Genomic DNA, 26,241 nt, shown 5'->3' with positions numbered 1-26,241 from the left:
CCTGTCATCTTTTTTTTTTTTTTATTTTTTAATCTTCCCTTTTTAATTTCTTCCTCTTACACCTGTCTGAATAAACTGTTGCTCCTGGAACACCAAGAACAGTCTTCATGCACTCTGCTACACTGTAAGCCTATGGATTAGAGAGAGAGATTGTAAGACTGTCCTCACCAAGGTACGTCCCTTCCTCACTTGCCATGCAGCCACATGTTGAATCACAATTACAGTCTCTTTCTGCAGTACATAATGAGGCTGTGCATGAAAACACTAGTTCTTCTTTGTACAGGACTCACTCTGCCCTAAAAAGTGGATCAAAATCAGCCACAAACCCCTACAAAAGGACCAAGGATTTACCCAGCGAGTCTCCTCTGAAAGCAAAGGCTCTAGAGACTGAATCCACTGTTCCAACCTGTGAAACTCTGGAACTTAAAGAATGTAGCTTGTAGCAACTTGTAGCACCTTACCAGTCAATGGTGACACCACACAGGTGTTACTACAAAGAAATTTGTAAGTCTTCTTGCTGATAATGCATAAGAAAAATCAAGAGCTCAGCTCACTTGTTCTCACCTCTTTCCTCTTTGGAGGACTCCTCTAATAGTAAAAACTTATTTTAATTATACACATGGAAAGAACTGCCAGTTTTACCTAACGCCTCATTTCATAATTTTCTGACTTTTGCACAATTTAGTCATAATTTTAATATAACTGCAGTGTGTGTTAGTGAAGGGGAAAACATTGCATTAAAATTACAGGTTAGATGGCTGAGGAGTAGTGTGCAATTCAGATTGTGGCCTTAGTATCCATTATCTGATTATTTCCTTGCCAGCACACATACACACAAGAACAATTGGTAGTTTAATTAAATAATCATATCCATGCAATCTGTTTAAAATACAATAACCTAATAATAACATCCACACTAAATTTTACACTGTAAGTGCATTACTTCTGGAAGATTCTGCAGAAGAAATTAAATTGTAATCAAGTAATTATCTAATGAGGTGCTACACAATACATTTTTCTCAGCAGTAAATTGAGAAACAGAATTAAAACAGATAAAATGAACTTTCTCCAACTTGATAAAAAGTTTCAACTCTGCAATATCAGAATAATGGAAATGCCTAGTAAATCTTCCAGACTCAAAACATTTTACGTAAGAGCCACTATGTCCTTGCCCATGATTTGAATATGCAAATTCATCTGAACTTCTCTGAAAATTATATGAACATTAAGTCAGCCTCAAAATACCTATCTGAAAATACCACTAATACACTACAGTAAATAAGGGGAAACTGAGTCACAATTTGCCTAAATTTTTCAATTTCTCAAGAGCTTTCAGTAATATATGGAGAAAATCAATATTCTGACTTTACATTCGGATTTCATGTATTTGCATCTTCATGTCCCAACACAATTCTATGTATTTGTCCCTTAGACTGAATTTTTAAAAATACTCACACGCATCACTAAAAATACATAAACATTATTTCACAGTGTGCTGTGACTGTGATGTCAGGACTGGAGTCTCAGTGAGAGCACTGGACATAGGCCCTGTACTGTAAACCACACCACATATCTATACTGGTACCTTGCTCCCACAATACGGACACATCCATCCAGCTACAAAGCAATGAACTGCATTACTGTGCTGGGTTTAGTTGGGGTAGAGTTAGGTTTCTTCACAGTGGCTGGTAGGGGGCTGTGTTTTGGATCTGCACTGAACACAGGGGAGATAATATAGAGATGTTTTTGTTATTGTTGAGCAGGGCTTGCACAGAGCCAAGGCCTTTTCTGCTTTTCAGACTGCCACGCTGGCGAGAAGACAGGTGATGCATGGGAGGCTGGGAGGGGACACAGCCAGGGCAGGTGACCCAAACTGACCAGAGGAATATTCCATCCCATGTGACATCATGCTCAGTACAAAAACTGGGGGGAAGAAGGAGGAAGGGAGTGACTTTTGGAGTGATGGTGTTTGTCTTCACAAGTGATCACTAGGTGTGAAGGGGCACTGCTCTCCTAGAGATGGCTGAACACCTGCCTGTCCATTGGAGGCAGTGAATTAATTCCTTGTTTTGCTTTGTTTGCATGTGTGCCATTTGCTTTTCCTATAAAGCTGTCTTTATCTCAGCCCATAAATTTTCTGGTTTTTACCCTTCCAGTTGCCAGCTTGATCCCACTGGTGGGGCAGTGAGTAACAGAGTGACTGTGTGGGGCTTGGATGCTCCCTGGAGTTAAACCACGACAATTACATAAAATGTATTTTACTGGTATTTTCAGTAGAGTCCTCAATGAGGCTCATTTATTCATTACTTCATTTATTTTATTCTAGAAAAATTACTATTCTGAAATAGTCTTTTCAAAGTCCTTTCTGAAATTCTCCACATTAGCCACAAGTACAGACTGTTCAGCTCAGTGGAACCTGGCTCAAGGTGCTGACACTCACTTGCTGGCCCAAACTATTAGCAAGAGCCTCTTCCTCAGGTTGCCTAGAGATCTGCTGCAGTTCACGTTTACCAGTAAACACTGGCATGAAAAAAACTGGAATAAAGCTGTAAAGTCAGGATGATCCAGAATAGTGTAACTGGTCAAGTTTTATCAGTGGTCTGAAGATTAACCACTCTAATTTCTGTAAGGAAATCTAACCCTTGAAGAATACTTTTCATTAGACCTTTAAGATGAGTATTTCAAGAGAGAGACTAGTAGAGAATAAATCCCAAATCCATGTAGAATATTTCACCCATGAAGGGTGAGTATTATGTTTCTCCCATGAGTATAAAAGCTCCATAAGTCATGACTGCAAAGGCATGAATGAATTATGAAGGTCTTTTGCTTCAGTGAAAGGAGCAGGATCAGCATTTGTATGTAAGACATTCTATTTATTCTATCTATTTCTTGATCTGTTAAATTAAAATTGTTTAAAACTGCCAGTTCTACTAGTAAGGAAATGATCATAGACAAAACCAGATCAAATTCATTAGGAACACATAATATGGGTTTCTACAGGTGATCATAAATAATATTGATTTCTGCAAATGGTTCTCAATTCCATATTTCAAAGAATGGCAGGTATTTAAAGGCTATCTTGTTTCATTCACTGCTGCTCTTCTGCACTAAATGATACAGGAGACCTCAGAAAATAAATAAATAAGTGTGAGAATGCATCATGAAAGACCATCAGAATTGAAGATTGCAGAAAAACTGCTTTTGCCTACAGAGAGTCTATTTTATCATTAGTTCCTATACCGAATCAGGTAGAAAGTGCAAATAACAATGCCTTTGAGAGAATAAAATGTTTTGAACTGTGTCAACTGAAAGAAAAACACTGTAAAGTTACATTTAGGGCTAGATCCTCTATGCTTTCCACGATAGTGCAGGCTCCCATGGCATCAGTAGTTAAAAATTCCTTATACCCTTCCCTTCCCTGCTCCCTTTTCCAGAGTCACCTTGCAGTCTGTCAGTGATCTAGGTAGATGCCAGCACACCTTGGTTTTCCCTGTACCTCACTGATTTACCATGTGGAGTGATGGGATTCTGTTGAACTACTTCTTTCCATTCTTCTAACTGAAAATCCTGAAGTTCATCTTTTTCCCCCAGAAAACTTTCTAGCAGGCATATTTTTCATCTTCAAACTTTCTACCAGAGTCTAACCAGACATAAGAGGAAAGATACATCAGTGTTATGAGGCAAGATGAGGAAAGAAGAGCAGGGGAAGTAAAGATCACACCATTATAAGGCTAATAAAGAGGCCCCTGAAAAGTTTTAAAAATAGAAAAATGGTTTTGCTGCATCTATGCTTCCGTGTTTCATCAAACCTTACCAAATAGATTTCAGCGAGACACAAGAAAGAACACTTTTGCCTCCAACATTTTTAAAATTTTCATACTAGCTCTGGTTGACATATCCCCTTCAGAATAATTTTAAAGTCGTTGGGATTTTATATTACGTTGAAATGCAGCCATAGCAAGCCCTTCTCTTCTTACTCTCCAGATGACCTGAGCTCAGGCCAGCTCAATGCTTTTAATGTTTCTAGCCACCCATCTAACCCTTCCCTCCCAGTCAACAAATTAAAGTATCTGTTTAACAGGAGAAGGAAGTGTCACCACTGCATAAAAATATTATTCCCTGTATAAAACGGCAGTCATTGTCCACTTCCAGCTAAGCATATGCCATGTGAGAGGAACGTATTGTTCTACCTTCCCATCTATTCAGATGATAGGCTCTAGTCCCCGAAGTAAGATGAAAATAAATAGTCTTTTGCAGAGAACTCCCACAGCTGATGCTCTAGAAACCTCGTGCTGACAAGATGACACAAGAACATAGATATTAATTACCTTATTATTTGATTTTCTTCATCCTCAAAGTCTTCCCACTAAACTTTAAGCCTTATAGAACTCAAATCCAAGGCATCAGGTTTGCTTTGTAGCTTTGAATAAGTAGGAATCCCTCTTTATATGAGAAAAGCCTGACTTGGAACTCACTTGAGAATAGCAATGACTTGTAGCCATCTGACACTGTTCTTTTGTTTGGTTTGGTTTGGGGTTTGGGTTTTTGGGGGTTTGGTTTTGTGGTTTTCTGTTTATTTGTTTGCTTGTTTACTTTTTCTTTTCAATCATCCAAAAAATTAGTATTTTTATTGTCTGGTATTTCTTTGTTCACCTTCAGTCAGAGGGCTCCAAAATATTGTATGGTTCAGTGTACCCCCAAAATGTCTGAAACACCAAACAGCTCCAGGGAGAAGTTCAATATAATGAAAAGTAAAGACAACACACACTTGTGTAAACATGAGCTTTTCAGATGCCTGTCGATTTTGGGATCAATTAAGTGGTTTAGTGAGAAGAATCTATTTGTACAGCCACATTTGATGCCTGTATCTCTTGTGCAGAATTGACTTTACTCCATCATACAGAGACAGATCACTGAAAGTAATGATCATTTACCAAGCTGGATGGCTCTGTATCCTTCCTCTCCCTCAGAAGCAGTTCCAGGTCACAGTGTTTTTAACTAAAAGGAGGTAGCTTTCCTTGGTTATTTGGTTTCTTTTTCTCCCAGGACTTCAAGAAAGCAAAAAGAACAAGTGAAAATGTTTTCTAAAAGTTCAGAACTGCTCTGGTTCTATGACCATTGTCAGTAACTGCAATAAAAACTGAACCTCATCCTCCAGCCTGTCAATCAAAGCATGCAAACATGCTAATTCACGGAAAGAAAAACAAACACAGGCAATCCAGATTTCAGACAGAGAATGTTGTGCATACATATATTTATGAATTCCCAAAGGCTCATCTAGAAGAATGGTTATTGACAGAGATGGGAAAATCTTATTTCAAAGACTCTATTTTGGGAGTACATCACTATGAAAAATCACTGGGACATTCCTGCCATGTGCCATGTTATGGCAGAAAGAATTGCTCTAACAAAGCTAAATCTGTACTGAGTCTGCTGGTGTATGCTGAAGGCTTACAGCCCAAAGACGCCCTGATCCAACTACTGGTATGTTCCTCATTGTGCCTATGGGCTCTGGGAAGCTGTGAATTTGTGAAGAGGAGTAGATTTGGCTGATGCCTCTCCTTTTTCCAAGGTAGCCTCCACTGAAAGGAAGGAGAAGAGGACTAGTCTGGCATTGCAGTGCCACCTCAGCAATCAGCGGTAGTATAGTAAATCCTCTTCTTGTTGCATGACGTTTTCAGATAACTCTAAAGTCTGTTTTAAGGATACAAGACATATGAAGAAATATTTTAAAGGCAAGGAGTGCTTAGCTCTGAGATCTTTTTGGCCCACTGTGGTAAGATGACCTCTAGTTCCTGTTTCACACTTTGCTTGCCTTATACACTAGACCACTTAAGGGTAAAAAGACACCTCTTTCTTTTTTTTTTTTTTTTTTTTTTTTTTTTTTTTTTTTTTTTTTTTTTTTTTTTTTTTTTTTTTTTTTTTTTTTTTTTTTAAATCATCTGTGTAGTTGCTCCTAAATTCTGAAATGGGCTGTAGGGACACAGTCCTACGACTACAACCGTAGCACCACTGAGAGTTGCAAACCCACATCCTAACAAAATATTCAGAGACTCTGCTTGTGTTTTTCTCCCTGCTGTGCTATGGCTTGCATGCCTCTTCCTGGAGAGGAAGGGAGCTTAACACCTTTCAGGATCCTGACACATACAACTACAGCAGGAATGCTAAATATTTGCAAACCTTACTCTGTGTTCGCTGTTAAACAAGAGGCACCACACAAAGTGTTACAAGTCCATTGCAGAGACTCAGAAATCCCTGGGGATTTTAAAATAATTTCTAAGGTTCCTCCATGCTTCTCCTCCTTGCTGTCTCAGGCTGAAAAGTCAGATGCCTGGCAGGAATGACCATGATGGCAGGGAGAGATCCTGCTCTCTGATCCTGTTTATTTGTTTGTTGCTTTCTGAGAGATTCTACTGTGCTCTTTCCAAGATGCTACCAGACTGAAAAATTTTACACTGAACACAGATGGGCATGTTGTATTTTTAGCAGAAAATTAATTAATTAATATGGTTTATGTAAATTTAGAAGCTGTTTAGAAGGCTTCATTCTCAATGCAATATTCAATATTTGCTTAATATCTTGTCAGACAGTAATTATATCCCCAGATACTTTTGCTTAACTGTAGCAAAATGATTCTTACCATTAATTCTGTCAGAAACAGGGAAAGATTAACTGTACTATGCCTGGCATGGATTATTTAGCAGTGCACAGGCTATTAGTATGAAAATGCATGCATCTTCTGAAAAATGTATGGAGTAAAAAGAATTGTAATTCCATTAAGCATAACAGGATGAAACTATTTTAAAAAAGGAAAATAAAAATGGAGGAAACAATGCCTTTAACTAAAGACTAATAAAAATTAAAATCATAGATAGCATTTTTGGATTTTTAGAGACAAACTAAACATTTTTAAAAAGTTATTTGACCACTACTCAGATGCTGTAGGATATCTTTGATCTGGTCCATATCTCTTCCAGCAACATTCTTCAACACCTGTAACAGTCCTTAATTATACTGACTGGTACCAAATCAGATGCATATTCCATGTCAGGAATAGCCCAGAGGTATATCTGGTTTACTACTAAGGGTTCAAAATCCTCTAAATATTTTGTATCCAGGCTTGTGATATTGAGAATGTTCAGGAGTCAAAAGTCACTTTAATTCTACAACTGATTCATGATTCCTATGCTGTTCTTTATTGTGGAAACATCAAAATCCTGCCTGCTGAACACTCTTCATTCAGTTAATAGGAACGTTTCCTAATCAGAAGCAGAAACAACAAAAACAAAAGCATGTACCAAAATCCCAAGTTGTTTGTTTGGTTTTCTACAGATATAACCCAAACAAAGCAAACAATTTAAAAGCCTTTATGAAGATATTTTGCCAATTCAAAACACTGCCTTCTTTCTTACTTTCTTTTGCTTTATAAAAGCCCATTAAAACTATTATAATTGACCAGGATAGGTTTCGTGCAGCTGCACAGCTCACGTGCAATGACATACTTAACCCAGCATCTCTTCCGAACTCACTGGTATGAGAATTAATTCCATCATAAACTTCTTCTGGACATCATAAAAACAGTATAGCTGATCTCCAAACCAGCATGTCCATTAATGTTTACAACTGCCAAAAACTGAACTGTAGATTTAATCTACACAGCAAAATGGGACGGGCACAGACCAGGGAACTGAGATGTCCCAGTATACTTCTGACACTCCTATTACAATTTTTGTACAAGTCTACTTAACTCTTTTCATTCACTCATGCCTATAATAATGAAAAATCCAACTGCTGAGTTTGTCTTATGTCAGTGCTTACAACTCCCTAGTGCCATTGCTCTAGATCACCAGGCAAATGCATCTTGTCCTTGCCTGTGTAATTGATCATTTTGTTTTGACTCATTTGTCTCTGCCTTTCCCTTGAAAGACAATGTCCTTCCAATTGGACTCTCATGCAATGTGTTTCCCAGCAAGAAATTCTTACAACCTCAAAAAGGTAGTTAAATACTGCTCCCCCATAAGTATCTCTCAGCTTCAACGGACTGGTTTCGGTTTCCATGAACCCTGTGGCAAAACTTTCAGTTTTCCATGGAAGAAAGACCTTTTTGTGCTTTAGTGACATGATGGATCAGATACCAGTATCTGCAGCTATCTCCAGAAGAGCCAATGCAGCTGTGAAGCGCAATGAGGCGGCGTGCTAAAATAAAAGCCATAAGCATTACAGGCACCTTTGCCTTGCAACCCTGCCTCACAGGGGAGGTACTGAGCTCAGGTGCAGCATCAAATGGAGGCACAAACCCATCAGGGGAGGTCTGGTCCCACTTTTGGATCCAGCTTTTTGGGTATTACCTCAAGGGTCTCCGCAGAGTGTCCCATTTATTGTCCTTATATATACCTTAGTGTACAACACGCCAGAAATCAAACTGATTTCCAACCTTGGAGACTCTAACACTTATTCTGATTCTTGCGAGAGATGAAGGAGTCTTGGTGAACGATTCACTTCACCACCTTATTTTTCAAAGTACATATACTTTCTCCTGCAAAAATTATCATCAGCATTAAAACACAAAATGTTTGAAAAAAAATTACATAAAAAGTTATTGTTAAACTGTAAAACTATGCTCCTTGAATATCACCTTGATCAGATAGTTGTGCAGGACTAGAAAGGCTAAGAATGAATGAATCATATCTTGTTCTTAGCTCTGCATTAGTAATTTGATGCTTCCATATAGCACCTCACCTGCATATTAAAGACAAAAAGGGGTTTCTATTTCTGCAGCCTGCCTCAGGAGAGAGAAGTGGTGTAGAAGTAGCACTTGAAGAAAAGAGGAATTTACCTGAACAAAAGAAAGGGTTTGCCTTCTTCTAAGGACTTGGAGGGGGTAGGACCTAATGTTTCAATTTGATGATGAGCTAAATAAAATCAAACGGAGAAGGAGAATTGGCAGTCACTGCTTCAGTTCATAAACGTTCTTAATATACTAATTCCCTTTCAGCTTTTCTTTCACCCCAACTGTCCTTTATTTCTTTGGAAGAGAGTCTTTTCATTGCAAAATCAGTCAGAGTCTCTCATTTCCACATGTTTAGCATAGGATGACTCCTCACTCAAACACTGTTTCTGATTTTGATTCAAAACAAGGTCCTACACACAACAATGCCAGTTCCTTTGGTAGTCATTAGCAAACCACATCCCTAACAGTGATTAGGTTTGGGCACATAGAAAAGCATCAGTGTAAAACCTATTCCTACTCCATGCAATTTATCTTGCAAAACCAATGAATGGAATGTTGCTCTGATTGCAAATCCAGAATGATTTTGCTGAATTTAGCAAACATGGGGTATCTGAGTAAGAGACTAAATGGGCTCTTGGAGGGATGGCACATAGAGCAGGTGCATGGAGATCAGAGTGTTTGAAGTCAGAATGCAAATCTGCTTGCAAATGTGACCCTATGGATGAGGGGCTCCATAACAGCTCTCTAATGTCTGGGAAGAGGTAAAAGTAGAAATGCTATCTGAAAATGCAGAACTGACAGATACAGAAGAAAAGTGATTAGCAGCTCTGAAAGGTGACATTACTGACCACAAATGCTCTGCTTCTTCCCTGACATAGTGCCTTTGTGGTGAGGTACTCATTTAATTTCTGAACACACTGAAGAACTTTATAGAGATTAAAACATGCAGAATGGCTCAAATGCAAAGTTAAATTTGAATTTTTGTTTCAAATTACTCATTGAATGCCAGAAGTAGCATTTCTTGCTTCCTTTTTAATGAGCTAGTTACAATTTTTCCACCCCATTTAGGTTTTAACACTTCTTTTCTACAAGCAGTTATTCTAGGTGATGCGGTACAAGGAAGGAAGAGTCCTATTCATCCATATATTCCTGGTGGAACTGCCTCTCTTATGTTTTAGATCTGTTCAGAAACCTTAAAAAGAAACTTTCACCAAAGGAAAAAAAAAAAGAATGTCTAACTCCATCCACTTCTGCAATACACACATAAAAATTTGTAACACCTCATGTTATTTTGTAATAAGGGTGTACAGAAGACTTGAGGTTCCTTATGTGAGGACAAGTGAGTCTGCAAAATATATCATGTTTCTGGAGACCAAATCAGAAGAACCATTTCTGTCACCCTCAATATTGTCCAATAACAACAAATAGGACATGAGGATTGACAAGTGTTTCTGAGCAAGATATTCCCCTTTTCAGGATTTATCTTTTCTGCTAAGTTGCAGATGAAAAATGAGCTAATATTATGTCAAGATTAAGTTGTGGTTTACTAAATTTAAAAAGACAGAATTGCCCCAGACATGCATAGATCTAAAGCTGTATGGTATTTTAATACTCTACTGAGCAATTACATGAGGAGCTTCATTGAATTCAGTGGGATTACCCATTCCAGTAAGGACTCAGCTAGCACAGTAGAAGGTTAAAAATCTAGTTCATAATTTGTAAGGCTGTAGACTGGAGTATGACACAGTTAATATACTGTAGCCTGAAGTTCTGGTGATTAAAAAGACACACACTTAAGCAGAAATAATCAGAAGGAGAACTCTTAATTAGAAATTTGTATGACTATCAGTAAATCTCTTTGAGATCCTTTGTCAATGACAAGTACTATATAAATGCAAATTTCTTTCATGGTATTAATATTATTTATCCATTTAATTGAAAAAAGAACCCAAGATTTTCATTATATTTTGGTTAGTAAAACACTATATATGACGGACCAAATACATTCTTGCTGAAATCTTTTGAAACCAAGAGTTACAGCACAAATGAATCTTACCCTAATATCTTGAGGACATTAGGTTTGCTACACTAGGTTACCTACAAATTCCTCATGAGGGCAAGCACAGTGCCTGTCTCTCTCTGGTGTCTGGTGATAGGATACGAGGGAATGGTTTAGAGTTGCATGAAGGGAAGTTTAGATGGGATATTAGGAAAAGGTTCTTCACTGAGAAGAGTGTTTGAGCGCTGTAACAAGCTTTGCAGGGAAGTGGTGAAGGCCCCAAGCCTATCAGCATTCAAAAAGTGTTTGTACAATGCTCCTATATAAAAGGTTTAATTTTTTGGCTGCCCTGTGTGGAGACAGGAGTTGTGAGCTTGATGATCCTTGTGGGTCCCTTCCAAGTTGGTGTATTCTATGATTCCATGCCCCCAAATATCTATTATGTACTACTGAAAACAGAGAGCAATACCATTTTAGCTTAAGAAATAATATTTTCTTTTATAATCCAGGATCTGGCACTGAGTGCCATGATCTAGTTAACACAGTGGGGTTGGATTGAGGGTTGGACTTGATGATCTCGGAGGCCTCTTCCAACCTAGTTAATTCTATGATTCTATGATTCTATGATTGCTGTCTTCATCACACTTTCATATCTCTTGGTCTGGTTTATTTCCAAATGCAGTTCTTGTAATTTAAATTTTAAAAGGGTTTTTAAAAACTGTGGCTTGTTCTTTCACATTAATTGACTCAATTCCACAAAATATTGTTACCAACATTTTTTCTGTATGAAAATACTTTCTTGTAAGACCTTTTCTGGATGGAAGACTCAAATGTTTTGGTGGATTGGAGGGAAATAGGTAAGATAAATACTTTATGCAAAAAAAAACCCAAACAAAAACCAACAAATAGTAGTAAGTAAAGTTTAGGGGTTTTTTTAGCTATTTCAAAAAAGCAGTTGCTTGGAACAAAAATGTTAGATGCAGAGGGAGAAGCAAATGTTTCTGAAATGATAGCAAGACATAGAAGCACACCTGTAAAATGTTTGTAGCAATACTCAACAGAAGATCAAAGAGCTGAACTACTAATGCTTTTCTGCATTTACTTGATGAAGTTAGTTATGGGTCTCCCACCTTAACTTTAAGCAGTTTCAGGCATATGAAGCAAGACCAGCTGATCAGTGCAGAAGGACAAAGTGAATGTTCAAGGGAGGCCTGAGCAGGTTAACAAGGAACTCGAGGGCACACTTCCCACTTGCTTTCTTTGAGTACCAGATCCTGCAGAGCCTCATACCTGAGAGACAAGTTTCGCACCGTGAAATGTGAAACATCTAAGTAATGTTTGCAGTGAGTGATACACCTGTGCCATCCTTTTAGAAGGACTCTCCAGGGTGACAGCATGGAAGATAGAAATCTGTCCCTTGGCACATATGGTGAGGAGGAGGGTGGCAGGATGGGATAACCCTGGATCCCTAAACACACACTAAATATCACTAAGGGAGGTAACAGAGCTGGAGGAATTTGGTGCTGGCTGTACCCTGAAGTGCTGATTACCATAACAACCATTAGCTCTTCTGGCTGAACATGAGGAAATCTAAAAGCCTGATTTTCTGTAAACTGTTATTACATTGATGCTGTCAGAGGAAAAGGCATCCCTCTTATCCTCAAATATAGAAGTAGAAATGACAGCCCAGACATGGATCAAGGCATAAGTGTTACTACAAGACATCATGTGCCTATGACACTTGGTAATTCTTTCACAAGTTGGCATTCTCCACAAAACGTAGAACATCCTACTCTCCACCTACTTTCCCTGCTTAAGGATTATTAAGAGCTCTTCAAAATCAAAGCCCCTTGAGATGAGATTTGAATAAGCAGAGGGCAGAGCTTTCATGCAGAGGATGGAGTGACTGGTTTCAATTCAAGAACACATTAAGGAAAATATAAAGGGGAGCTGAATGGAGGAGAGGAGTAATTTCAGAACACATTCTATGTGTTTGCTAGCACAAATACTTTCACATCAGATACCACCCTGATGTGTGCTTTCACATTCCATAGCAGTATGTAAATGTGCTAAACCAGAGCACCAAAGTCGATATCAATCTCTTCAAAAAATAGACACACTATCAGTTCTAGCAGTACTGGTTTGACTGTCCGAAATCAGACATAGAAATCCCCGTGCAGGAGGAAGCAACACACAGATATGTATTTAGCGTTAATATCCACACACTAGTCTTGAAACCCAAACCTAAAGATGTATATTCCTTGAATATGTATCAAAAATGTAGCTTAAAAAAGCAAAGGCAGTGAATGCACAAGTAAAGGTGGTATGAAGCTTTTATGGTTACATTCGTGAATTGAAAAAGAAAGGCAGTAATGAATGTTCTTGTTGATGATGCTTATTACTGCTTACATCAAAACAAACTACCATTTAAATGCTAATAACATTCTCTACCAGTGAAGATTGTCTTGAAGGAACAGAATGATAATCTCAAGGGACATTCAGAGATTTGTTTTAGATCTAGACTGGCAACAAATTACCACTGTCTCTGAAAAAAATGACCAAAGCATTTAAGAATGAATTTGCTGAATTCAATAAAGAATTTCCAGGTGATTTCATTAGATAATGAGAACTTATTATGTACTAAGTTATCTGAAGGTTCTAAAAAAAGACAAATAGTGACAAGTACTAACAATACAATACACTGGCAGCATTCATTTGCAATCCTAAAACCGGATTCAGGATCCTTACTGCTTAAGAAACACTGCATTGCATTACATTATGATCTTGATTTTACAGGCTAGTTATAATAGAAAAATATTTTTCTGATTTGAAGTTCTTCAGATTTATTTCTTTCCTTCACATTCCTAATTCACAAATCATTTGTGCCTCCTCTCCCCAATAATGGTTTGAATTATCATCTTCTACCTGGTTTATTAAATCAGCTGGCTTAAAGCTGAGTCTGAGATGGTTCCTTCCCAGGGTCCCACGCAAGGGCATCAATTCTGCATCAGCAAAGCCACAATTTAGGCAGGTGCTATAGCTTTTAGCATTGACTTTATTCAAGAACATAAACACAACTGAAACTGGTGAGACTAAAGATATCTGAATGTGTTGTGAGAAGGACTTTCTCTGTTTGCCTTAGCCTGCCTCAGGCTAGATCTGTTTGCTCCCCCTCGAGTAAGCAGTCATACTCTCCTTCTCCTTTCCTAGCCAACCCACAAAACTATAAAATTTTGCTATAGCTCCTCTCAGTTTTGGGGGGTTTTTAGGCAGCTTCCTCATTTATTTCCCATGTACAAGCTGTTCTGTGCTCTACTACTATCCATTGTTTTAAAAAAAAAAAAAGTATCTATAATCAGCAAGATTTTAACCAAACTCACTAACTGTTGAATATATCCAGGTAGGTACATAATAGAAGCTCACAGAGTGTTCTCCATGGCAACACCATTATCCTGCACTGTGCTTCTGTAACTTTTTAGCTGATTTTGTTTCCCCACCTACTTCAGCAACCAACTCAACAGTAGTGGTTGGGTATAAAGTCTTCTTAGATACATAAGAATTAATTTTTTTTCTGTCTCAAGACAGACACACATCTCTATCTTTTATCAACTGCTATAATACTAGTGAGCAGAAGGGTAACAATGCCTCAGATCTGCTGCCATACTAAAATGGATACCTGAAATGGCCCACCAAAGGTGTTAAAGGAGAGAGGAAAATCTTAAGGACCTCTCTTTCAGCGGAGTATTTCTGTTCTGTGGTTTGAAATTGTCTGCAAAATCTGAGGCCTCAGCAGAGAAAATGTAAGTTCTTTGTTGAATAAATGACTGTTTGAGGTTACTCTGATTCTAGAGCTCATCAGTAGATAAAACACACAGAGAGTGGGATTAAGAGTATAAACAAAAAAGTACCAGAAACACCTAAAGCTTAAAGTAATTAGAAATAATTACCTGAATAGAAAATAAGAATGCAAAACTGGAAAAACTAGAAAGCTCCTAGTTGTCAATTTTTTGGATTTTCTAAGCAGTTTTGTCTCTAAGACTAAGACAATTAAAAGTTTTTAAAAGCCCTTTGGAAAATAGATAGTACTGAGCATCTATGCTGAGACAGGCAAGAGAATTCCTGTGCATAAATCTAGAAATAAGGATATACGGGCAGCAACATCTGCCCATTATCTGGAATAGTGTAAGACTCAAAACAAAAATCAGCAAAAGCAGCAGGAGATGCTAGCTATAAAAGCAATACAATCCTGATTTTTTTCCTGACTAAGGGAAAGACATCATTTAACTTCATTGGGTCTAGGATCTGGCACTAAGTCCCATTATACAGGCCAGATGTAAGGATTTTATTCCCCTTAGGAGAAAGCAGGAGAAGCAGATGGTTGTTTCTAGTAAACACATTGCAAGCCATAGGAAGAGTCTGTATGCATTTCCTGTTAAAACTAAAATTTCGCTAGAAATAAGAACATCTCTAAACCCAATGCATTCATTTAATGGCTCAGAAAACAATAACTTACTTATTATCTCATCATGCCTAAAGGTATTAAACATCGTATGTTGGATTTGTTCCTTTGCTTCTCAGTTCTTTCTGCACTTCAGATGGTGGATGGTCTCAACTTTCGTACTGCTGTACCCTAATTTATTTTTAATATCTCAGTGTTATAGTGCTCATCCTGCAGGGCACATTTAGCTCTAAGTGGGTAAGTCCCATTTAATTCAATGGCCAATTGTGTGCTCAAACAACTTGCTGAATCTAAGCCATTTGCATCCACCAATAACAAGTAACAAGAAGTTACCCTTTTCTCATTTGGGCCCTGAACGTTCATGCATAACTCAGCAGAAGAACTGACACTGGGAAATATGGTGCTTCTGCTGCTGCATTACCCTTTTTACCTTTTACTAAACAGAAGCTGGAGAGTCCATAACAAACAAAATAATATATCTTGACTCTCTGCTACTTTTTTTCCCCCCCTTATCTCACTAACAGTTTGTGAATATTGCTTGCACTAAGTCAGCATCTTAAAGTGTTTATCAGTATCAAAATTATACTGGAAAAAACTTTACACTTGTCTGTTCTGTATTTGCTGTATAAAGACCTCTTCTCAATACCAATGAACAGAATGTATGTTGATAGCAGAGAACAACCCCTTGCAATGCAGAGTTTCCTGGTGTAATCCAGAGACCTGCACTTTCATGTCTGGCTTGTGACCAGACTGCAAGAAGAATGTGAGGCACTCTCAGGGAGGAAATATTTTATTCAAAGCTGTACTGCTACTAAAATAATACCAAAGGGGATACTGGGAATTACCAGCCATGGAAATCAAGATTTATTATAAAAAAGTCCAAGGAATGTATTGCTTTTTGAAATTGTGCTACTATAAAATATCCTCTTGAAGCTTGCTAAAGTGAGATCTAATTTAAGGCATGTCACTGCATCCTTTCTTTACATTGTTCTCTGTAGGTGTTACAGCAAGAGTTACAAAAGATAACAAGTTGCCATCATATTTTTCTTATGACTAACAATATGGCTTAAAGAAAAAGAAAGGAACCCTAACTCTGATATCCTTTTTCCCTAGGGTTTATAAAAAACAACCAACCCTGTAAATGTTATTCTCACTGCCTTAAGTTTTATATCTTCTATGCCTAAAACAAAAGGAAAATGTTACATTGTGCAAATAGGATTACAGTGGAAGCATTAGGAAATTCTCCTGTTTCAAGTTATGCCAGGGGAGGTTTAGATTGGATATTAGGAAAAATTTCTTCACTGAAGAGGTTGTCAAGCACTGGAACAGGCTGATTAGGGAAGTGCTTGAGTCACCATCCCTGGAGGTGTCTAAAAGAAGTGTAGGTGTGGTGCCTGGAGATATCATTTAATGGTGAACTTGGCAGTGCTTGGTTAATAGTTGGACTCAACGATCTTAAAGGTGTTTTCCAACCTAAATGATTCCATGATTTTACATATGGATCAATGGCAGAAAAGACAGTTCAAGCTACACCTGCTGTGCCTGTGATTACTTAGGCATAGCTCTATGTTTCTCTCCCTTCTGGCTGTATCTGATGCAAGGAACAAAATGGGCTTGGTAACTCTTGGGGTGCCAGAGTAACTCTCAAGATATCAGACCAGAATTAGTTAATCCTTAAGTGGATAAGGATGATTCATTACCTTATCATGGTTAGGTCACAGCACAAAATCAGTCTGTAAAACGAACTATGTTACACTGAAGTCCATTAATTTAACTTAATTTCAGAATCTAAATTTTCACACCGTGCTATTAAATTTTCTCAACTGGTTGTCATCTTGAGAATGGCTTTGCTTCAACTGTGGGACCAAATGATATTACCTTCTCACTTATTCGAAAGCACATACTAATGAACTCAGTAAGAAAATTATACATGCAAGTAAGAAAGATTTGCACAGTCTGGCTCCTCCTCAGCATAACAAAACTCATGAAATCACTTAATGGGAGGCTGATACTGACATTAAACAAGAATGGACATTAAGCTTCTGAGAAGTCAACGACAGCACAGAGAATACCACAAGGCCAAAGGTAACATGTTACCATTTGCTCCATTCCTCATAAACAGAACTATAGCTCAAAAAGGACTCAGGAAGACATAAATGTGCTTTGTTCTGAGATAAGGTTATTTCAAGGCTTCTTTCTACTTTTCATTTTGTTTTACCTTTGCAAAAAACAACACTCCTTTTCAGATGAATTCCCCATACCTGGTCTCAGACTAGAATGATTGTTTTTTTCAGTGAAATAGACTAAAATCTGTTCACCTACTTTGATTTATAGGAGAATAAAATAGTTCCCAATTGCTTAGAAAGTGATTTTTTTTTCCCTCTCAAAGATTACTCAAATACAACTGAAATTGCAAAGTAATCTCTTCTATATAACCACTGTGCACTGAGAAGAAATCTCCAAGGTACTGAAGGGCGGTGCAGGATAAGCAAAGGATAAAGTTATATGAGTCTGCAGTTGTAACATTGAGTTTATGATCAATAGAAAAAGTACATTATTTTACACTTAAATTTTTAGGACTGCACAATATTTTAGGCATAGAAGAATGGTGTAGCATTGGTATAAGGTTTTTGTTATGAAGTGGCTTAAACCTCATTGAAACTGGTGTATTTATTTGGGATGAGAAAGAAGTTAGGCCCATTTTTCAGCTGAAAGGTGAATGCAAGGCTGATGGGAAGAATGAAGGACTGACATTGAGGAGAGTATTTCAGAGCATTATTTTATGGGAACAATAGTGATATGAGAAGTGCTAAAACTGAGCAACAGTAAAAAAAAGAAGAGACAGAGACAAAAGCCTACCACCACCTAGACTCTAATGATACTAGCCTTAAGCAGAAAATGTAAGCCAGGTTGCTAACTAAGAGAATTGTCTCTGTGGATTGGAAAAATATCTTCGGGATTTTTGGATTCCTTCTATTTAAGACACGGATTTGTGGACTTTAAAAAGAAACAGGGAAAAGAGACAGTCTACCCTAAAATAACAGAAATTTGGCTCTGAAGACAACTAGTTGATTCCCCAGTTTCTTCTCCAGCTGGAATAATTCAGAAGAAGACAAAAAACTGTAGTGTAAAAGCTGGAAGCAACTTTGAGCATGCAGTTTTGAAAGGACAGTAGACTTTTCGTCGAGTGCCCCTGGTGGTGCAGTGGCTAAACCACAGCCTTGTCAACGCTGAGATCTGGGTTCGATTCCCGGTTAGGACACTCTCCGGGCAGATGGAGCTCGCTAGCCCTGTAAGGCAATCCATCTACGTCCTGAGGACCTCGCTGCCACCGTCCAAGCGTGCTTGGCCCCGGCAGATGAACCTCAGGATTAAAGGGTGGGCTCAGTTCCGCGCACACTGTGTCTCACCTAAAAAATCCAATGCGCAGGCTGGAAGGTGGAAAGACCTTCCCCGGTTCTTCGTTCGCGAAGAGACTGGCCATTACATTACAGACTTTTCGTAGAAATACAACATCTAAACAGAATATCATTCTTATTGCTGTGTCCTGATCACAATTCAAATGGTTACAAATTCAGGAAATCAAAATGCAAATGTTTCACCGTAGTCATGACTCCACCAATCTAAACAAAATGCTATGATTCATATTGTTAAATGCTCATTTTACTCACAAATGCTAATCTCTGAAAAATATGCTGTGAGAGAAGCAACTAAATTGGAATGTGTCTTTAGGAGGTGGGCATCCTAATATTTTTGGAGTAGTTAAAGTAATTTCTACACTTTCAGTGCACACAAAGCAAATCTATTTGTGTATAATATTTATCTAGTGGTGAATTCAATGGATTTCAATATATTTCACAGAAAGTACCTTTTTTTTATTACCTTATAGCTCTAAAGAGAAAGAGAAGTGAATACAACCTTGATTAGAAGTATTGCAAATAACCAATTATTTTTTATTACTTTCGCTCACTGTAGTCAAGCTAAATTAATGTTCCGAGATAAGAGAGTTCACTAGACAAGGAGGGAGGGAGAGAATGCTGTGAACAACCTTCAAGGTAAAACAGATTGTGCAGTAAGGAGTAGGATAAGGTAGTGCAGTGGATGAAATGGCAAGGGGGAAAAAAAAAAAGGAAAATGCTCAGAAAATCAGAGCAACAGGGAAACGAACTCAGCATCCACATTTTAAATGGATAGGAGGCCAAAGTTCACTTATTGTAGTAAGAAAATATAATCTAGTAGGAAGACAAGATGATTGGAGGCAGGATTTTGTCCTGTAATTGCTCTGAGTATCAGGGTCAGAGAAGCACAGATTATCATGGAAGAAAGTCATCCACAGAATAGCTTCCCGAGATACTCGTGCAGACAAAACCTTCTCTTATATTTCCTAAAAGGCACCGGAAAGGGAATATAAACAAAAATGGTACAGCTGTGTTAGGAATCACAGAACTAAGTACTTCCAATGCCTCATGGATATTGATGGAGAAGTTCTGATTCAAGGAACAAATATGTTTTCTCTACAAAGTAGGATTTTTTTTTCCCTCTGGATTTTGGTAGAATCCAAGAACCTCTGCAATCACAAGAACTGAGCTGTACCATGCAATAATGTCTCCTGTACTTCAAAATGGCCACATACACAGGATGTCCTTCAACCTCTTCAACCAGTATCTTATGGGACCTGCTTATGGCACCCATGCATTTAATTGTTACTTCCAGGAAATACACACTAACTCCCACTTCTCCTAAGGCAAATTCTTCTTTGATATAAGACAACTTATTGCTATTTCATGTATATCTGTATGTCTCATCATGTTTATCTACATATAGATAGATTGTATGTAACATATATGTTTGCAAACATCACTTGAGTAGCAAAATATCTTGCTAGATGATTCACTTTATTATCTCCTATTTTTCTACTAAAGCAGATTTACTGAATTATTATCAGTAATTATTAGAGTCCACAACATTAAGACACCGGATTTGCTCAGAAAATGTAAGGTTACAAGCTTTCATGACTTTATCACAGCCCTTGACATTTTTACTATATTGAGGTTGTGTCTTAAGGCTAAAACCTCATAAGAATATGGATTTTATTTTCTTTTAAAGCAAAATTTCTTCCCTCCATAGTCAGTCAGAAAATCTTAAACCTATGAAATGAGTGGGTTCTAAAAGTTATAAAACTAGAAGGTCACGTAAATCCCTCCTATGTCCACGCTACATCCACTACTTCATGGTCCTATAAAGTGGTCAGTGTACGTATGAGTGCACACATGTGTGCATATTTTAACAGAACACCATTTTTTGAGCTTGATTTGTGTTTATGAATCCTCGACATTGACAATTTTCACACTGAACCCTACAGCAGAAGTTCAGCAGTTCCAAGCAGTTCCAATTTTATCTTGAAATGTAGAAAGGACATTTCAAGGAAGAAGGTGGTATTTATTATACCATGGGGTTTTGCTGCTCCTAAAATTGTTCTTGTCAGTTTTGCTAAAGAACACAAAAGGTGGAAACTTTTTGTCTATAATCACAACATAACTTTTTGTGCATTTTTTCCTTTGCTGGCTTTATAAGGAGACTGAAAATGCATCCACTGAATATAATGCTTCAAATATAGACCTGCTGCTACCTTATTGTATCTTAAAGTGATTTTGAACAAGGTCTTCTTTCAGATGTAGATCAGACAAACAAGCAAGTAGGTGTTTGAGGAGGAAAAAAAAAACAAAACAAGATGTCCTTTTGAGTTTGTCATCTTTGTTAATAGTGGGGGCTCAGCAGTGATAAAAGACTTCTACTGTTTAGGTCATGTTTAAAACTTCTTGGTGTTTGAACTGTTGAGCACTGAGGATCCTGTGCTTGCTATGGCAGGGAACATTTTCTTTCCACTGACCCAACCATGCTGAGATTCAAATGTTGACTACATCTTTCTTATTAAGAAAAGGACTTGCATTGCCTTTCTTAAAAGGTGGTTTACTGCATGATTTGCATGGGGAGGGAAATTTTTTTAAGAACAGTAGTCATATTGCATTAAATGGAAGCCAAATTTGAACAATAGTCTATGGTATTTTCTAAAATAAGGGTTAGTTACATTTTACATTATTATGCTTTAATGTCACAATACTTCTAATATCTCCAAACTAAAACCCAAAATTATCCTATAGAAAAGGTCTCTTGAAATATTTCCTTCTAGAAGGAAATCAATTCTTCCTGAAGGATCTTTTCTGATTTTATCCTTGCAACACTACCACACTAATTTTAAAACTCCATTAAGCTTCCAAAACACCTGCAAGTTGGGTTCAGTTTTAGCAGCCTTTGAAGTTAATCCATTGCTAGTAGTGATGTGGTCTATTCTATTCTATTTCAGAAGCAATAGAAGAAAAATTCTCAGGGAAAAAAATCAATGAAATACAGAAAACTAAGTACACTACTGATTACAGTTCTGAAAAATACTGTGATATTTAGGTATTCATGTAGTGCCAGTCACTATGTTGATGTGAAACAAATCTATATAGTTCATTGATGCCTAGATCTTGCTTTTTATTTTAATATCTCTTGACAAGATTTCTGAAATTAATGTGATTGCCCTTGAATTAGCTGTTGGTTTTGTCTGCTTGGTCAGCTGCAATCTTTCTTTAGCTATCTGACAGCAAATTCACTGTTCAGGCATTTAAGAGATCTCAGAATATCATGGGCTTGATTGAGTGCACTGCTTATGCCCCAGAGTACCCCCACTGATCTCTAGCTTCTGCTGCAGAAAGATTTGGGTATCCAATGGGTTGGTTTTGTTTTGTTTTGTTTCTTAATAAAACTCACTAGTCCTATCCAGGCATCTTTTTGATACCTTATGGTGTCTCAGCCCAAAATGCCTCTGCTCATGAATTGAACCCAAGGTATCAGACAATAATTATTTTTCTTACAAGCCCAACATCCAAAGAATGCTGTGGCCTCCCCTGCTCCAAGAGCACACAAGTCTGTTCCCACTGAGTTGTCATCTTACATCACAACAGGATAATCTGATTTGATGATCATCAAACTCTTTAAAACAGGAGAAATTAAAGCTTCATTTTTGCCTGGAAAGCAGTGACTATTCCCGGATATCTCTCTTAAAAGCACAATTCACCCTTACAACTGCACCACCATGTTAAAGCAAACAGAGAAGTTGCTTTCTCTCCATTAACTGTCCTTAACAACCTCATTGCTCAGCTTTAATAAGAGCAGATCTCATGCAGAGAATCCAGAAGAAGTTGATGGAGGTGAACCACTTTTATGAGCTGTAACTCCATCAAATCTTACCTGTAGTGAATTACTCTATGTCTCTTAAAAAGAAAGTATCTAAATGCTATAGCTTGTCTTTTATATGTTCTCCTTTCTAAATAATTTTCACCTATTTTAATTCTGTCTAATATTATCGGCTTAGTGAAATTCACCCCATTACATATCAGTATGACTAAGGGTGGAAATAGGACTGGGTTATTTCTTTAAACTTGCAGATTTTTCAACAAAAATGTCATGTGATGCCTAAAATACCAGTCCAGAAAGCCAATCACATTTTGGGCTGCGTCAAAACCAGTGTGGCCAGCAGGTTGAGGGAGGTGACTGCAGAGTCTACTTCCCTCTTGTGAGACTCCACCTGGAGTCCTGCATCCAGCTTTGGGGTCCTCAGAACAAGGAGGACATGAACATGTTGGAGCAAGTTCAGAGGAGGTCCACAAAGATCATTAGAGGCATGGAACGCCTCTTCTATGAAGAAAGGCTGAAAGAATTGGGATTGTTCAGCCTGGAGAAGAGAAGGTTACTGGAAGACCTTATCACAGCCATTCAGTACTTCAGGGGGGCCTGTAAGAAAGATGGGGACAAGCATTTGAGCAGGGCCTGTTGTGATAGAAAAGGGGTATTGGTTTCAAGCTGAAGGAGAGTCGATGTATATAACATATAAGAAAGAATTGTTTTTGAAGTGAGGGTGGTAAAACAGTGGCAGACATTGCTCAGAGAGGTAGTAGATGCCCCTTCCCTGGTAACATTCAAAGCCAGGTTGGATGGGCTCTCAGCAACCTGGTCTAGATCTAGAGACGTCCCTGCTCTTTGCAGAGGTTTTGGACTTGATGGCCCTTAAAAGGTCCCTTCTAACTCAAAGTATTCTATGATTCTATACACAAGAGATGGCAAACAGTTCCTCATATTTCAACAACTAAACATTCAGCCTTGGTAGCTGGGAGAAAAAACCCAAAAGTTTAAAAGCACAGCAGGACAGGTAAAGTTTGTCATGAAAGCAGTGACAAAGTTACAGAAGCCAAGGACCAGTAGGCTGTGCTACAGTAGTTCAGGACACACAGTATCCTAAATGTTTTAATATTGTCCATTAGAAAGAGTAAAGCAATTAGTCTCCACTGAGAACATCTGTCCACAAAAAAGCTTGAAAACCACCTACTGACTTTCCACTTAAAACCTGAAATAGTGCTATTTTTATTTTAGAAGGAAGTCTTATTTTGAAGTAGAAAGATTATTTCTCTGTGTGCTTTAAAAAGACAAGAATCTGGGCTCAGAAGATTTCATTACTTTGTGCTTTACTACTTGGCCATGGAAAACCCAGCTGCCTCTCATATTGGCAAATCAGCTAATCACTGTGAAACAGCAATTGTTTTGAATGGATAATTGACTACAGGTGCAATGAATTATACATCCATTTTGGTTGACAAGAACATAAAAAGAAGGTGGGGTTTGTTTTGTTTGGCTTTTTTTTTTTTTTGTTTGGGTGGAAGAGTTTTTTGTTTTTGTTTTGGATTTGGGTTTTTAAAGTTCATTTATTTACAACTATTTCCTTTCTTAGGAATCAATCCTTTAAAAGCTGCAGTTGCTCGAACAACCTTATGCATTACCTTAGGAGACACACATTCCCTCTGCAACACTGTGGGGAACAGCAAAATTAAATCACCTACTTTTTTATATTATTCTAAAGATAAAGAAGACACAGAATTTTGAGGGGAAAAGAGGAAGATACAGGTATGCACTCTAAGGTCAACAGTCAACTGGGGATATTTTAATTGACCACTTAATAATATAAAATAAGGCATACAGAAACATCCTCATATTCTATGCTGCACTGGATTTCTAAATGACATAACACATAGCCCCTTCTTCAGGATTTATGCACTATGAAGTGAAGTGGCAAAGAAGTTAAATAAATAAGTAAAGTGTGAGCAACAAATACTGCATTAAAAAAGTCCAAATATGAACTAAAGTACTGTATGCTAGATAATATACACAGATCGAGAACTCTGAAGTGTTGAATCATTTGTCACAAGAGGTTTCCAAATTGCTCTGCAAATTATCCATTTAAGAATAAACATCCCCTGCTTTGCAACATATGGTATATTTAGGATGCCACACAACATCTGTTCAGCTTCACAAAGCAACTTCACACCACAGTTCAACAATAGGAGGTAAAACAGCAGCTCCATTCCCAGAAAGAACCAAGTCAGGAGAAATCTCACCTCCATACCTGGAACTACTAGGGAAGTCTTACCCTGCCTTTCCCAAAAAGGTATAATGGAAATCCTAGCACTGATCACTTCATCAAATCCTTGAGGAAAAGTTATCTTTGCTTGATGAAGTCCAGTGGATCTATAACTGGCATATTCCAGCTGTGCATGCTGCATAAGGAATTACCAGCAACATACTGGACAAGATATGGTATTTGGGATCTAAGAGAAGCTCTCATCAGAGGAAGACCACAACAGTCTCCTGGTCTTTGATTTTACTTGGGCATTCCTTCCTCAGAAGCAGTTTGCAGGGTTGAGTCTCACTGGCACTTAGTAAAAGCACATATGCACTTTAATAGCGTGATTTCAGAATTGCTTTCACCACATCAGCTCCTATTCTGCTGTCCCTCCTCATCTACAAAATCCCCCAGGGAATCTGTTTATCTCTCCCCTCCTTTCCTAGGGTCAACCTGGGAAAGCTACTGAGAGCTGTGCATGTAACTGTCCTCTTTTAGTAGAACATACTGACAGCCTCTCATATGACACACCTTCCCCCAAGCACACCGTGCAGCAACAGTCAGGTAATTCCTTCCCTTCCTCATTAATATTGCAGCCCTGAAGATTTAATCTATTAAACTTCTGAAGTGCAGGGCCAGCATACGGTGATATAAAGACATGGATTGATACCTGAATGTCCAACATCGTATAAAACAAGCAGATTCCTTCAGATGAGTATCCTTTTTCCAGCAGTGGCCATCCATAAGTAGACAAAGGAAAGAAAGAAGAGGGCAATCATTTGATATACTTCTCCAGAGTATTATTCCAGCCACCAGCTATGCTCAGTTAAGGGATTTCACGATCATCATGACATTTGTCTATCTAGTGACCCTCAGTGGGTTTTACTTGTTCACTCTCCGCTTGAAATCCTGTATTGCCCATCTTATAATGAAAGCTTCCTTTGGGAAGGAATTGCACCACTTGTTGCATTAAGAACTAAGCTGAACAGTTATTTCCTTCCTTTTTTTGAAAGACTATAGCACTGTTGAGGTGAAAAGAACAATGCTATTTCTCACATTGGCAGAGATTCTTAAGCAGTCCACCTAGTAATGAAAGAAAAGAACTGGGAAGGGAAGAATATAGAAGGGAAGAATAAGAGAAGACGAAGAAGAAAAAAAGGGATGGGAAGACAATTTTCTGAGCTGAAGATTTTAGTCAGAAACATAAAGAATAGAACAAATATCTGGACTGTCTTTTGGGTTTAATACACTAGAGTAAGAGTGAATGAGAAATGTTCATTAAAGTCTTCAAAGAAAGGTTATTCCCTACCGTGTAGAAAGCATTTACATGCACACCTCCTATTAACTCTAATGGGAACTAGACATGCAAATCTTCTCAGAAAACTCCTACTGATTTTTGTGAATAAATCTTGCAAGAAAGGGGAGGTTAATAGGCCCATGGGTATAAAACAATTGTATGCTTATTAACCTCTGAGTTTTTTCTTGAAAATAACTCTAATGACTAATGCTTTTTTTTTTTTTTTTTTTTTTTTTTTTTTTTTTTTTTTTTTTTTTTT

This window comes from Empidonax traillii, unplaced genomic scaffold (assembly GCF_003031625.1).
Source record: "Empidonax traillii isolate 1590-97213 ecotype Southwest subspecies unplaced genomic scaffold, ASM303162v1 scaffold121:size1714817, whole genome shotgun sequence".
Classification (NCBI taxonomy): domain Eukaryota; kingdom Metazoa; phylum Chordata; class Aves; order Passeriformes; family Tyrannidae; genus Empidonax; species Empidonax traillii.
The sequence above is the reverse complement of the archived record's forward strand: the minus strand, read 5'-3'. Positions refer to the sequence as shown.